Genomic DNA, 16673 nt, shown 5'->3' on the forward strand with positions numbered 1-16673 from the left:
TGAATCGCAACACTGTCACCAGCACATTATAAACATCCACCCTAATTGAAAAGCAGATTAGACTCTTGTGTTAATTAGCCAAAAAGCCCGCCCACTTGCATGCATTATGATTGCCTCTTAAATACTGAGGATGTTGAAATCCCTCAGAAAGACAAGGCAGACTTAATTGCAATAACCTGCAAATTAAGTTTAATTTACTTTAAATTTACCGGTTTAGCAGGCTCATTTGATGGTGTTAATGTTCTAGCAAATTAATTATCTGAATTAGTCATGCCTGGTGGAGTTTTGCAGCAGAATACATTGTACAGTGGCCTGTTAATAACAGACAAACAGGACAGGATTAATGAGAAGATTATGCTCGAGTTCTTAAAAAAAAAAGGATCTTGCATGAATTCAAATATAATCACCAAAGTGCAAATACAGACACAGAATATAAACAAACTGAGATTTATTACACTCTATGGCATGCCATCCAGGAGAAACAGTAAAACATGACTGGTGAAATATCAGACAGCAAGAGCCCTATTCCATACACTCCTGTGGATCTCTCCTTGCCACAAACTGTTTCCCGTTAGTGAGCATATGTGAATGCCATGGTCAGCAACCGAATGCCTTAGACAGGCGGTGGACTGCAGAAAAGGACTAGTATGTCACCTAGAAATAGCTTCCCCTGGCTACTTCTGTTGCCCTTTTAGTAATGTATAAAGCTTTCAGATGTTTTCTGGAACCCACTTATAGCCATCTCTTTGGACAGATCTGAGTACTATTAGCCCAAATAATCTGAAATAATGATTATCTTGCTTCCAATCTTATCTTTATCCCAGTAAAATCTGTCCTGGTTGCATGTGGGAAATTTAGCCAGGGTGGAGAAGAGGGGGAAGAAGAAAAAATAGGAATTCAGAATATTAGAGGAAATTTAGAGTATCAATCAACATCTTTGTAGAAGCTTCTACATTTATTCCTCTCTGAGGATAACAAGTGCATCTTGATTGTGTTTGCATCCCCCAGGTTCTAGGACACAGTCTGGAAAGTGATAGAGACTTAAAAACATTCTTATTTTTTGAATGGATGAAACACAAAATTAGCTTAGTGACAATTCAGAAGCATTACTCAGCCTGGAGGATATTGTAGGGGATCCCTCCTAACAAATATGAAATCTCTCTGAAAATTCTGTTTCAGTGCTTCCATTGTTATAAATAGTTAGGCTTTCTCCATTTGGTTCTGAAGAGATTCACACAAGCTCTCTTTCCGCCATCCACAGCAGAAAGAAATAGCCTCTGGGTGTCAAACTAATAATCTTTGGCTGGCTCGAACTGAATATGGTCATGCAGTGATTGACCTCAACATGCCAGATTATTGATTGGGCTGGAGATGCCTAAGCCATCATTTTCTTGGAGCAGTCACCGCTTTTGTCTTGATCCCGTCCACAGCTGTCACACTGTGGTGAGCCATTGAAAGAGCCCAGATTTGCATCCTTCATGCATTTATGCCTCTCTGCTTAAAATAAAAATGCCACCACTTGAAAGGCTAAACCACTGATTCTGTTTTTTAAAAAATTATCTCATTAAAAGCCAAGGATTTGGGTTTAGTTGGGAGTGAAGAGAGACACGCAGAATATGTTAACTTGCTTTATGGGGCATATTTAATTTTGGGGGAAAAATAATGAGAATAAAAATTGTTTCAATATGTTTTCTGTATTGTGTCAATATATCACACAGCTCCTTTCTGGAGTCACATTTGCTGTTAGGGTGGTTGGATTTTTTTTTGTTTTTGTTGTTGTTGTTCTCTGTTGAATTACAATTTGCAGCAGTAAATGAAACTGGCACAAAAGCAGGTGTTATTAAAACTGGGCAGAAAAAGGACAATAACAGCATAATTCCACTTTAAAGGCCGATATGTGTATGGTTGAAACGACTTTGGTTGGAACCCATAGGGAATAGAAAACACACCATAAAGAAAATGGATTTCAGTGACACATAAACAAAAGGCAAATGACTAATATATTTACATATAACATGTGGTGTATTCATTGCACACCATGGTGACAGAATTGTTTATTTCATTTATAATTTATACAGCAAAACCTTATTAAATGTGTAACTAGTTTGCCAGATGATAATATACGTAGGAGATTAGGCTTCTATTATTGAATATCATTAACAACAAAAGATTTTCATTTGTAAGTTAATTTTTTTCCAGTCCTTTCTTTTCTGTACTGTATGCTTTGAATGGAATCCTGCCTGTCTTCAATCATGATGATGCTGTGGTAAGAGGAAGGTAGCAGTGAATTTCTGGAGAAGAATGCTCATTGGAAAATATCACCCCACCTCTACCATATTCCCTAGAATATCAATCTTCAGAATATATAAGGCATAACTGATGGGTGTGTATAAATCCACGGTAATGTCAGAGATTCCAGAAAAACTCTTCTCCGGCAAACAACATTCTGTCCAAGGCCAGAAAAACCAGAATCTGGAACCAGACAAAGATTGCTTTAAAGACTCAAGGGTCCCTTGAGAAAGTGTTGTCAAGAGAAAGATTCACTGCGTTGTCTCTGTTCGGGTGGACTATCAGACTAGAGGTTTAAGAAACTTCCAGTTACCAAGGTGGTAATATATGTAGTGCAGGGTACAAACCATTTTGCATTTAATCATCCTTCTCCAGATACTAACTGAACAGGATTTTGTTTCTTCCAACACGACAGTGTGCACAACTTCTCATGTGCTATCTGTTCCTCTCACATACGCAAAATACTCTGTATTAGTTCTCATGATTCATTTTCAGACTAAGAAAAGAAAACCCCACCTTTAAGATTTTCCTTCATGCAGTGTTATTTAATAAGGGTTAAACAACTTTAGAATGATTGCAGTGAATCTTATTTCAAGCCAGGAGAGGGGTACTTATGAGGGGTGGTGGGATGGGTGGAGTTTGGGAGGGGGGATGAAAGTGAGGTGGCAGAGAAATGCTTTTAAACAATAAAATATATTTTACTTTCAAGCCTGGAGCTGTCAGGCTTCATTTCAAATAACGTATCCTGACAGTTCATAGCTACTCTTAAAAACTGGGTGAACCTTTGCAGTTGCAAACTAGTGTGATAAAACATGAAAATACTTTATTCAGGTAAAGTGGAAATAGCTGTTCAGTCTGGTTAAGTTACACAGAAACCTTTTTCTCTCTAAATTAATATACTGTGCAAATATCTTGCCTGTGACACCGTAGCTGTCCACTTAATAAAAGCCCTTCCAGTAAGAACTGTGTCTTAGAGCATCAAAGCATTAGTGAGTGTTCTGAATCTAAAGCCAGATAAACTTGAACATTCAAAACAGGCCTATGAGGAAGTGAATCTTAGTGTTGCCCATCATAAGTGAAAAATGCAAAGAACATGTGTTTATTCAGTCTCTATTGTTGGTGTGGGAGAAGGCAAATAGCTGCTGGGTTTTGTTTTTGATTTTTGAGAGACTGTTTTGCACGTTTTCCCACTTATTAGTTCAATAATTGCTCAAGATGGGAAAAAGTAGCTCAAGGGGGACCTTCCTTGGGTATGCAAAAATATCCAAGAAGCCAAAAGAAAAATAAGGAAAAGAAAGAAGATAGAAAGAATGAGGGTATTTTCTCTGATGAAGAATCAAAGTAGTGTGATGCAACTGCTGCTAAGAGCTAAAGAGTGCCTGGATTCAATTAACAGATGCATGGAGTCTAGAATCTAGGAGAAGATATTACTGCTCAGACCACATTTGGACTACTGTGCTCAATATATTATTCTCAGCCTGAGACTAGTCCGAATTAACTACTATTTACAGAAGAGTAACAAGGGTGGTAATAAAATACAAAATTATTTTACATGGGGAACAATTGAGAGAATGGAAAATATTTCTCATTCAGAGAGATTAAATTTTAGCAGAAGATGGATAGTCACTTGGAGGGGAATCTGCAAAGGCTTTACAATAGTGTTTTTATCTTCTTCACTGAATAACAATATTGCTAACATCATTAGCAATAGTAATAATGATACCTGATACTTGTCTAGTGCCCCTGAGTTTACAACTCTCTTCTTATAAATATCATCTCATTTAATCTACCCAACAGCTTGAGAAGAAATTATTGTGACCTGTGTTTCACATATGAACGAATGAATTCAAGGTGGCTCAGCTATGTGTTCAGGAAGTACAGATAATAAGGGAAAGTCTTGGGACTCCTGGTTTATCGACCCCCAAATCACGATGGGTAACTGAACCATATTATCTAAAGTATTCTTTTCAGTATTCAGTTTTTATGATTTTAATAAACACAGTAGTTTGGGAAAATTCTCTTCTTATTCATCTATGTATTCAGGCAAATGGTTATTAATAAGTGTGATAACTGGGCTGTACTGAGGCTACCAATATGAAGAAGGTGTGGGCAGGTCCATTGAGGATCTTGTCTAGTGAAGGAGAACCAAGGAAATAGATAATTACGATTCATGGGAGGCATGAAAAAGTGCTGCAGAACCTTAAAGGGACAGTTCATCTTGTGATTGGTGGAGGGGAGGTGGGCAAAGCTTTACAGAGAAAGTTACATTCCTGTGTCAGGAAGGCTGGAAAGAAGAGAAGAAATCAGGGTGCTGGGGGCTGGGAGCCCAAATTCTCAAAATTTGCATTCTGTGTTTATTTGTGCCTTTGTAGGATGACCAACTCCTAGTCTTCCCAGGACTTTCTTGGTTTTAGCAAGTCCCACATCCCATGGAACTCCTTAGTCCCCTGCAAACCATGGTGATTGACCATCCTACTTCAGCAGGTTGACAGTGGACACATGCAGCGGAGGCACAAAGTATGTGAAAGGTTCCAAACAGAAGTGGGCTTTGAGAGTGTAAAGGATAAGACACGACCTAAGTATATTTGCTATTGCTAAAATAATCACTTTGGTTTCATTTTTTTTCTACTGCCTGGGTAAGCCCTGAATGCTTAGTTGGTTTCAACAAGAAAAAAAAGAAAAACAAAAATCTGATTGATTCTAGATTGGTTAGTTCAATAGCACTAACCAAATTTGGCGTTTATCACTTAGATCCTTTTTTTTTCTTTTTCTTTTTTGGTTGAGATATTATTTATACAAAATAAAACATACCGATTTTAAGTGTACAGTTCGATGAATTGTGGTAACTGTATAAGATGAGGTAATCATAACCAGGATATAACACAGTTCCATCACCATAAAAAGTTTTCTTTTTTAAAAAATTTCAACTTTTATTTTAGATTCAGGGGGACACACGTGCAGATTTGTTACATTGGTATATTGCCTGATGTTGAGGTTTGGACTATGATTGATCTCATCAGCCATTACTACTACTCAGTAGAGAATACTACTCAGTAGGTAGTTTTTCAGTCCTTGTCTCTTTCACTCCCTACCAATTTTTGGAGTCCCCAGTGCCTGATTCCATATTTGTGTCCATGTTTAGCTTCCATTTATAAGTGAGAACATATGGTATTTGATTTTGTGCTTTTGTATTAGCTCGCTTAGGATAATGTCCTGCAGCTGCATTTATATTGCTGCAAAGAACATGATTTTATTCTTTTCTATGGCTGCATAGTATTCCATGGTATATATATATCACAATTTCTTTATCTAATATACCCCAGATAACACCTAGGTTAATTGCATGTCTTCTCTATAGAATCACTTAGTTCCTAAGACCGTAGTAAAGTCTATCTGTAGAGGTAATATTTGCAAAAGAACCAGCACAGCAAAGAACCCGGGAAAGAAATTTCCAGGCAAAAGACATCCCCAGTTCCTAGAACAGTGTCTTGCATATAGTAAGTGCTGATCAAATAATTTTTGAAGATATGAAAGAACGAAGAACTTTTCATGATTTGCGTAGACTCTGGTCAGTGGAAAGAATGTAGTGGCAGGCATCACTCCTAGGACAAAGGACAAAAGAATGCCCAAAGTCCATTTCCCAAATATTTTCTAAAGTTAGGGCTCAATGATAAATTATCTTTTTGGCAAATAAATAAGATAGTACATAGGAGGCTATAATAAGACAGATATATAACTTGGAAACAAATATATAAAATGGCCATTATTAAAGATTTGAAGTAACTAAAAAAAAGTCCACAAAAAAGTGTTGAATAGGTATCTACAGAAGTTTTCTGCCCTAGAAGATGTATATTAATATGAGAGATTTGGGAAATACCCAAGCCCTGTCAAAGTGCCTTAGTTTCGCCTGCAGTAACAAAATACCATAAAATGGCTATAAAAAACAGGCAGTTTATAAAGAACAAGAATTTATTTATCACTGCTCCAAAGGCTGGAAGTCCAAAATCAGAGTCCTAGCATGGCTAGGTCATGGCTAGGTGAGGCGCCTCTTCCAGTCTGCCAACTTCTTATTGTATCCTTATATGGCAGAGAAAGAGAGAGAGCTCTGGTCTTGTCGTCCCTTTAAAGGGCATTAAACCCATTCATAAGGGCTCCACCCTCATGACTTAACTGCTCCCCAAAGGCCCCATCTCCAAATATCATCGCACTGGGGATTTAGGCTTCAACATATGAATTGTGAGGGCAAACAAACATTCAGTCTACAAAACAAGGTGATTAGAAAGTACATTTAAGTCTGAAAGGTAGACTTGCTAAAGAAATAGAAGATTAACTCCTCTCTATCCTCAACAGAGAGAATCCGAGAGCCATGGTCCACCTAATTGGTGATTCTAGTGGAGATGATGTAACAATCCTTCAGCATTGGCCGACTACCACCTTGGCTCTGATTTCACATACTTATTCAATTTTCCATGAACATTTTTCAGCGGTAATTGGCTAGAATCACACTAGACTAACTTTGTGAGGTCAAGAACTGTGTCTGTCCTACTAACCTTTGTATATGCGCTTCTAGCATAGAGTGTATACAAAATGGAGCTCAATATTGGTTTAGTAAAATGGATGTAGCTTTGTTTTTACTCTACAGCCATTTTCTTACATGTTGGATTAGCACTGATCAGCTTTGAGTAATTGGAGATCTTGACCTTGGAGTGTTCTGCCAACCTGAGGACCAGAGTATTATGGGCTGTATTGTGTTCGCCCTCCCACTTCATCCATACATTGAAGTCCTAACCCGCAGTACCTCAGAATGTGACTGCATTTGGAGATAAGACCCTTATAGAGGTAATTGAATTAAAATGAGGTCATCAAGTGGCTCTTATTTCAATATGACTGATGTCTTTATATGAAGAGGAGATTAGGACACAGACATGTATAGAGGGGAGGCCATGTGAAGAAATAAGGAGAAGATAGCCATCTACAAGCTAAGTAGAGAATCCCCAGAAGAAACCAGCCCAGTTGACACCTTGATCTGGGATTTCCAACCTCCAGAATAAAAAAAATAAATTATGTTGTTTAAGCCACTCAGTTTGTGGTGCTTTGTTGTGGCAGTACTAGCAAATGAATACACAGCTGTGCATCTAGGTGGAGGTGCCACCTTCCTGGCATTTCTGTGACATTTCTGTTAAGTCATAGAACAAATGATGGCTATGACAACTGTCCGAGAAAAGCCAACAAAAAGTGCTGCCAAATCTATTTTCTAGATAATCATATTGAGGCTCAAAGTGGTTAGAAGTAAAATTAAATGTGCAGCTTGCTTGGTTCTATTGCCTTTTAAGTCTGTTTTTCAGAACATTATCCCTGGAAGATCAGTAGAAAAAAGAACTCTATGATACGATACATTTGAAAACACTATATATTCTCTCTTCCTCAGAGTGATTCATGCAGTCTATTAGCATATTAAGGACTTTGATACCATATTTCAGAGGGCTGTTTAATTTTATTAAGTCTAGTATTTACCAAGCATTTTTGATCAGAGAATTTATTGCCTATAGTATCTCTTAATATTTCATACAATGAGTATTCTATTGAAAATATTTCAGTAAATGCTTAACTATTTTCATTGGTGTTCCAACCTACTTTGCCAAATGGACATCAAATTCTAGTTTGGTAATAAAATACTGACATTATTATTAGCCAATGGGAACATTGGCCTAAGTGGCTCTCAAATAAATTGATGACATATGCTGTCCCCCCTGGCCAAACTGTCCTGTCCATCCTTATCCCCTTGGTTATATTTCAAAATCTTTCTCAAGTTTCACTTTCTTTGTATAACCATTCTTTACCCTTTCTCCTCTTACCCACTACCGTAAGACATAGTCCATTGCACTCCTTTCTGGATTGTATTGTGGTACATGTCATTTGTATAGATTTAATTACTTTTTGTATTGCATAGATTTAATTACATTTCTATGTTTCCTCTTAGATTGAGAAACTCTCGAGGGCGAGCTGTGTGTCACACTCATCTATTGCTGGCACAGAGCAGAGTGTCTGACACATGGTGAGTGCTCAGTGAAGGGTAACACAGTGAATTATTTCCTGGTCTGTAACCAGACTTCTAGTGTTGTATCGGCTGGACACACTATCTTGTCTACCTTTTTAATCATATTAGAGTCATAGAATAAAAAATTTTTTCAATAGAATATTCTGGAAAAAAAGTACCAATCCCTTTAAAATATTAAACTCAGCAAGCTGTATTGAGCATGCACTGAAGCTAGTGATTATCATTTTTTGAATAATAATAACTCCCATTGGTTATACACTTACTATGAGCCAGGCCGGTGCTAAATGCTTCGAGTACACTATTGTAGTATAATAGCGACTACTATTGGCTCTGTGTTGCCATCATTTCCAAACAAAAGCACAAACACTATTGAAAACACAAACTAAGCTGTGAATTCTTATCTGGGGAGTTGTGAGGAAGTAGTAGTGAGAAAGAACACAATTTCCTGTGGTCCAGCCCCTTCTCTTTATGCAGGAACTCCCTGTCCCCCAAATATATCCCAACTTAGCCTGTTACATTTCACCACTACTGTCACCACTGAAGGCCAAGCTGCCACCACGTCTTGCCTGGACCACCACTAACTTTCCTACTTGCACCCACTCTTGTCTCCCAGAAGATTATTTTCCACCAGCAGCCACAGCAACTTTTTCAACTGTAAATTGTATTACTACATGTATTGTTTAAAAACTAGTTGTTCACTGTCACATTTGGATTAAAATTCATACACCTTTTCAAGGTCTACAAAGCCTTTTTGATCTGTTTTCTACCTACCTCTCAGATGCAATTTCTACGTTATTCGTTTTTTTTTAAATTTGTGCCTTAAGCAAGCTTATTCTTGTCTCAAGGCCTTGGTATTTGCATGTAGTTCTTTTTGCCTGGAAATTTCTTTCCCAGGTTCTTTGCTCTGCTCGTTCTTTTTCAAATGTTACCTCTACAGATAGACCTTACTAATATTAGCCCTCTTTAGTTACTTTCTATTGCTTCCCCTGTGTGTGTGTATGTGTGTGTGTGTGTGTGTATTTACTCACATAAGTACCTAATATCATCATGTTCCTTATTTGTTTCTTATTTCTTTTGTGTCTTCCTCAACTAGAAGGTAGGTTCCATGAAAGCAGGGACATTACTAATTTATTAATGACATCCCCGGTTCCTAGAACAGTGTCTTGCATATAGTAAGTGCTGATTAAATAATTTTTGAAGGTATGAAAGAATGAAGAACTTTTCATGATTTGCAGTAGACTCTGATCAGCGGAAAGAATGTAGTGGCAGGCATCACTCCTAGGACAAAGGACAAAAGAATGCCTACGGTCCATTCCCAAATTTTTTCTAAAGTTAGGGGTCATTGGGTCACTGAATATCAAAACAATTATCTACACACTGTTTTATAAGTGAAAATTAATTTTTTAAGGGACTCCCATAGTGACATCACTAGATCCCATCCCCACCACTAGAGGTGAAATAGCCTCTAATTTAGTCCTTTGGGTACTTTAGAAGGGAAATCCTCTTCGGTGTGATTTATGATAGGCAAAATTTGGAATCAATTCTATTCTAGAATTAACAACAACAGAATGAAGCTCTGGTAGAATGAAGTGGAATGCCTGCTGAACCCAGAAGCAAAATAAGTTAGAGGGAACAGGATTGGAATCTAAGAAAACATCTCAGCAGTGAAAGAGGTAAAATGTCAGTTCTTGTGCTCTATTTGTGACCTGGCCTCTCTGGGAAACTACAGCCCTCGAGCCCACTGGGGAATGCATATCTGGTGTCAGCCTTACATGACAAAATCCTCTCTCCTCTGGATTCAATGGGAAAATCATGACAAGGTATTTTTTTTTTTAAGTTACTGTACAAGAAAGAACTACACTGTCATTGATCAGCCATAAACCTTCATGGCAGAGAAAATCATTGTGTGATCCAGCACATTGCAAGAGAAGATGTGAGAGGCTTATGTAAGGTTCTGGTATAAAAGCACCTGAAACAATTTTGGCACTCAATAAATATTCACTTTCTCTTCTCTCCTTCCTTCCTTCATCATTTTCCTTTCAACCCAGGTATAGTGCATGGAGAAAAACAAGTTGAACACTCTACAAATTCTATGTATTATCATTTAAAGATAAATTAAAAACAATTCCTCCTAAATTTGGTATGAGTAAAATGGAGATGTCCTTTGCAATAGTTTTCAAATAAAGAGAATACATTTGATCAAGCTCAAAGTTAATGCCTTTTTATTCTTAAACATATAAAAATAACTCAATTTGTAATAACAATCATGATTACAATTCATAACCTAACACGATCTAACCTCTTCCAAATAACTTTAAGAGCTGTAGTATCTCCAGCATTTGAACAATAGTTGGCACATAGTAGGTCATAATCGAATGTTTTTGAAGGTATAAAAGCATGAAGAGCTTTTTTATTACCCTTGGCAGAATCCGGCTGGGGGACAGAAATTTGGGGTGGTCACTCCGGAAGGAAGTCCCTGAAATTTATTTCCTGCACCATTAATGGATTAGTGCTATTGTTATTTCTTGAAGTGCACTGAATTTGCTAAGCATATTCTACTTTTGGAGATACTTTAAAATATGTTATACATAATCTTCACAGTCCCCTTGTGAGGCAGTAGGAGTTTTGCTTTTCCTTACTTATTGCTAGAGAAACTACAACAGTGTGTTTAAATAACTTGCCTTATCCCTCCACCAATTTGTGGTCCCCCCAAGATTAAAGCTGTGATTTCCTAGCTGTAATCAAGTAGGCTACCTGAGGGTAACATATATATTTCAAAGAGAGGATAAACAGGCTGCAAAAGTGAGGATTTTTGAAGAAAAATGAAAAAAATTGGTGCTAAGATTTTTAAATAGTGCAGACAAAGAACAACAATAAATTCTGGAATCATTGTCTCAGGAGAAGTAAACAGAGGAATACTGAGTGATCATGTTACAGGAGAGTATATGATTATTATAAATGTATGATACTTTTTCATTTTATCCTACATTACAGTTTCTGGTGTACCCATTTATTTCTACCCTATAGAAAAAGAATCCTGGGAGATAGAACCAGTATTTTATACAATTTTTCATCATCCATAATACTTCAAGCGTTTATGAATCTAAGTAAATTTTAATTAGTTAGACTCCTCCATTTCTGCATTTGCCCTCTGTATCATAAAGAAAAATGAAGATATTTTCATCTTTGCTAGGCACAGAATTAAAATGGAACAGCTAGAATCTAAGTCTACTAATATTTGTACTTTAACTTTTTCGAACCACTTTATTGAGGTGTGATTGACATACAAAAAACTGTACTATTTAATGTATGCAACTTGAGTTTGGAGATAAGTATACATTGGTGAAACTGTCACCACTATCTATGCCATAAATCTCTTCATCCCCTCCAAAGATTTCCTCTCACTCTATTTATTAACATCATTTTTTTTTCTTCTGATAAGAACACTTTAGATAAGAGCTACCATCTTATAATGGTTGCCAGGGGCCAGGGGCAGGTATTAGCCAAAGGGTATGAAGTTTCAGTTATACAAGATAAATAGATCCTAGAGATCTACTGTATGGTCTAGTGTCTACAGTGAGCAATACCGCATTTTATACTTCAACATTTGCTAAGAGGGTAGATCTTATTTTAAGGCTACAACTCTTTAAATCAGCAATTCTGGCCAGGGCTATAGAGAAGAAGACAATGTATCCCAGGAGTGCTTAGAAGGCCAATTTGGGGCCCAACATGGGATTGATGAACTCATCATGCTGATATCCACTGAAACCCCCTTACTCTCTCCTCCTCATGGCCCACACCTGGCAGACTCACTGGTAGTTGCAAGTCCTTGCTCAGTTTCTCTAGCTCACTGGCCATGCCTTAGACATCTTGAAGTCTAGTCTTTCCATGAAATTGATGGTGTTCTAACCCAAAAATTGCTTCTTGTCTCCACAGGTGCTTACCAATGGGCATAAGGGTCACATAGTATGATGATGTGATGTGGGAAAGGATACTCCATCTGCCTGTGTGCCTGAGAAGATCCCAACATGGGATTGATGAACTCATCATGCTGATATCCACTGAAACCCCCTTACTCTCTCCTCCTCATGGCCCACACCTGGCAGACTCACTGGTAGTTACAGTCCTTGCTCAGTTTCTCTAGCTCACTGGCCATGCCTTAGACATCTTGAAGTCTAGTCTTTCCATGAAATTGATGGTGTTCTAACCCAAAAATTGCTTCTTGTCTCCACAGGTGCTTACCAATGGGCATAAGGGTCACATAGTATGATGATGTGATGTGGGAAAGGATACTCCATCTGCCTGTGTGCCTGAGAAGATGAAGACCTAGGCTGAAATATTCTGGCATTCAATAAGGATTAATTTGTCTATACTAGCTACTGGGTATTTGAATTTTATAAAAGTATATTTTATAGTTGTATAATGTTATAGTTTTATAATTTTATCACCAAAGTTTTTCAAGATCTCTTTCACTTTGCATTTTTACTGATTTCTTTCTCAAAACACATGTCTGATAATGCCATTCCCCACTTCAAAGAATGGGTCACAGTGACAGAAAGCATAGAACAAAGCCTAGGTTTCTTTCATGGCATTTATGGTTCTTTGGAATCTATTATATCTCTCACTCCCTCCACAAACCCTGATTTTAGCAATGCTGGAAACACTCAGTGCAGAGACCAAGGTGGATTCACTTTATTTCTCCTGTGCTCAGTACAAGCTATGGCACAGAGTAGGTGGCCAGCGTGTGCTTACTGAATGAATGGATGGATGCAACCATGGGGCTGTCTGTCAAGTGTGCCTTTCCCTAGCTCTCCTTTACCTTGCTTGTGCTGCACTCTCCACCTGGAAAGCCTTTCCCTGCCACTTTCTATCTCATTTTTATCTATTATTGCCCTATGTGTTCCTGTCCAGGTCAAATGACAGCTCCCAGGGCAACTTTCCTAGATGTTGGAATTCATCCTTCTGACCTGTGTTCTGAATCCGCCTCATGAATATGGCCTTCATGGTACTTTTTATTCTACCCTAGATGACAGTGTCTGTGGGCACATTTATTTCTACCCTGAACAAGAATAGAACAAGAATCCTGGGAAATAGAAGCAGTATTTTACAGAATTTTCATCATCTGTAATATTTTGAGGATTCAAGGGTCTAAATAAATCTTAATTAGCTAGAATCCTCCCTTTCTGCATTTCCTCCTCTGTATCCCCTAAACTTCTCCCTTCAGTTCATCATTTTCCTTAGTCCATACCTTCTTACCCTGTTTTAAATGGTATCCCCTTAAGTCCCACGTTTCTCTCCTGACTCCTCATCACATCTTTCACCCCACTCATAGAAGCCTGGGCTGAGGTCCTCCTTTTTCTTATAGGGTCACAGCTCCTGGCCCTGCACTTTTTTCTTCTTATGAGTACTATAAAGGCAGTAACAGTGACTGTTTTGAAGACATAAAGAGGAGTGTGAGATAGTTACAAAGATGATGGCCCCTTGGCCTGGGGAATTAGAATAAATGAAAAATAAAAATATGGAAGTAGAGTATATCTCTCTAAGGAAGACTGCTCTCTATTTGGCTTTAGCCCACATTGTTGAGGAAGACGTTTTCTTTGAGGAGGTCCTCACTTGCCTTCTCTCTTGCTAGCTCTTCCCCAGAACTCTCCAAGCATCTCCAGGTCACGAAATAAGAAACAGTAGTAGATGAGTCAGTTCATGCCCAAGAAGAGGCTCTAGTGGGGAATGATGTGAGGAAAGGTTATAGAGACTGAATCGGGGCCAAGGCATAGTCCAGGTAGCAAGGGGATGGTAACGCAAGCAGGACACCAGGGCAAGGGAGGGAGGCCTAAGACGCTTTCTTCTCATTATGGTGAGGGCAGGGGAGAAGAAATGATAAAGATGGCCCAAATTCATTTATATTCATATCTTCCCATCTGGCCAGTTCAATTTCCCTTTCTCCACACCATACCAATACTTCCACTTTTTCTTAAATTCTTTTATGCATGCTCTTATTCCTTTCTATCCCTAATAGTATAGTTCTCTTTCTCATCATTGTTTGGTCATCCTGTAAGTTTTTTTATAACCTGGATTTCTCAATTTGTTTGCTTTTTTGTCCATCTGAGTCATGTCTCCAGCTGAGGTGGATTTATATCCTCATCCTCCACTGATTCTGTTACTGTCTTGAGGTGGGGGAGGCCGGTGGCTGGAGGGGAACCTGGGGACTTATTCTACTTTCTAGCACTACCTTAAGGAAGACTGCCACCAGGAGTGGGACTTCTCAGTGTTTGGTCCCCATACCCAGACAAAGCAAGTCACAAAGCAGGTTGGGGATCTGAAACTGCTTGTCAGAAACTAGCTACAGGTGTGAGGAGGCAGCCATGAGGCAGGAAAAAAGAAATAAGCCTCAGAGAAGTTTTGAGAGAAAGGACATGCCTAGGGCCTTAAAGCTGAGCCACAAGGTGGAGAGGAAGCCTTCTTATGAGCTTAAAACATAGCCAGGACCCAAAAATGTTTAATCCTTTTTGATGCCACATGGAAGGACCATGATATTGGGGTCTAATTCCTTCCTTTCAATAACCCCCCACAAGCTGAGCTAACAAAAGAATGTTTCTTCAGCAGGCAAATATATGGTAAGTCCAGCTAACTACTTAAAAAATCTAAATATCAAAGACAAAACTTTAACATTTCATTCTTTTCACTCATTAATCAGCTGTCCAGTTCCTTTCTCTTTTTAATTTGTGCAAATGTATAGAGCACATGATAAATTTTGCTATGTGTATATAATACATAGTGATCAAGCCAGGGTAATCAAGGTGTCTGTTGCTTAAGTACAATACATTTTGTTAAGTATAGTCATCATACTCTGCTATCAAACACTGAATTTACGCATTCTATCTTATTGTATGTCTGCATCTTTTAACCCACTTCTCTCACTTTTCCCAGTCTTTGTTATCCATTTTTCTACTCTCTGCCTCCACGTGTTCAAATTCTTTATCAGCTAGTCAATTTCTGTGTGTTCATGTAACTAGTGTGTGCATGGCAAACCATACTGTACCAAGGACTGGAATGGGGCTGTATGGAATGAGTCAATATACACAAATATGTTTGCAGATATCAAAAGCGTGCGACAGCCTGAACCCTAAATTATTCTGTACCTCCAAATAAAAGTTTATTTTGCAAGAATGGGAGAACTGTACTATAATGTCACTTCTTAAAACATTTATAAAGCAAGGGCCATCTTGAGAGGGGAAAAGCATTCTCCCCACATTCTATGCTGTCATAAAGGCTTCATGGTCAAGCTGAGCTTTCAAGAGGAGGCCTTTCTTTGGTCAATGGCCAGAGGCTTGAGCAACCGAATTTTATTATCTGGATCACAAGATATATAAATCCTGGCTTCAGTAGACCCTCATTACTTCCTTCCACTTCTCCAGGCAAATCCACCTTGAATTTGTACAAGGAGAATTGGCAAGGATTAATAGGCAAGGATGGGCAGCTACCTGTCCCCTAGCACACTCTGCTTTGAGTAAGCTAACTACACTGACTAGAGAGCTGCAGGAGTCAGAAGTTGTTGTTCTCCTGGATCAGAATGATTTCCCACTACTCAGCTTTTTATCTACATTTTGCCCATTCCTCAAAGGTCAGCTCCCTCTCTCTCGCTGCTAGGTGCCTTTCCTGCTGATGGTTCTTATGGCAGTCCCTTATTTTTCTGAGCCTGTACTACCTGCACTGTTTTCATTAATAATCCTTGGTACCCTGTCTATACCTGATTACTTGGACACATTGTGCTGCTTTCTAGGTTTTTTTTTTTTTTTCTTTTTTTTCTGAGACAGAGTCTTGCTCTGTCACCCAGGCTAGAGTGCGGTGGTGTGATCACAGCTCACTGCAGCCTCCACCTTGTGGGCTCAATCAGTCCTCCCACTTCAGTCTCCCCAGTAGCTAGGACTACAAGTGCATGACGCCAGGTCCAGCTAATTTTTGTAGTTTTGGTAGACATGGGGCTTCACCATGTTGCCCAGACCTGTCTCAAACTCCTGGGCTCAAGTGATCCTCCTGCCTCGGCCTCCCAAAGCGCTGGGACGACCTAGTGTTTCATAAGGGGAAATTTTTTGTCCTTAACTAGACTGACAGTTCCTTCAAAGAAACATCTATAATTCATTACTTTACATTTTTTGCTTTCAAGAACTTATTGTTGGAAATTAGTTAACACATGACCAGTTGAATTAAATTCTATACCATTTTAAAAAACAGAGCCTTTTGATTAAAGATACTTTAAAGATCCCAGTAAAATATTCAGATCATTTCAAAATTTATTTTTAGTTTTAAATATAAGAAATGGAATAAA

This window comes from Mandrillus leucophaeus, unplaced genomic scaffold (genome assembly GCF_000951045.1).
Source record: "Mandrillus leucophaeus isolate KB7577 unplaced genomic scaffold, Mleu.le_1.0 Scaffold536, whole genome shotgun sequence".
Taxonomy (NCBI): Eukaryota; Metazoa; Chordata; class Mammalia; order Primates; family Cercopithecidae; genus Mandrillus; species Mandrillus leucophaeus.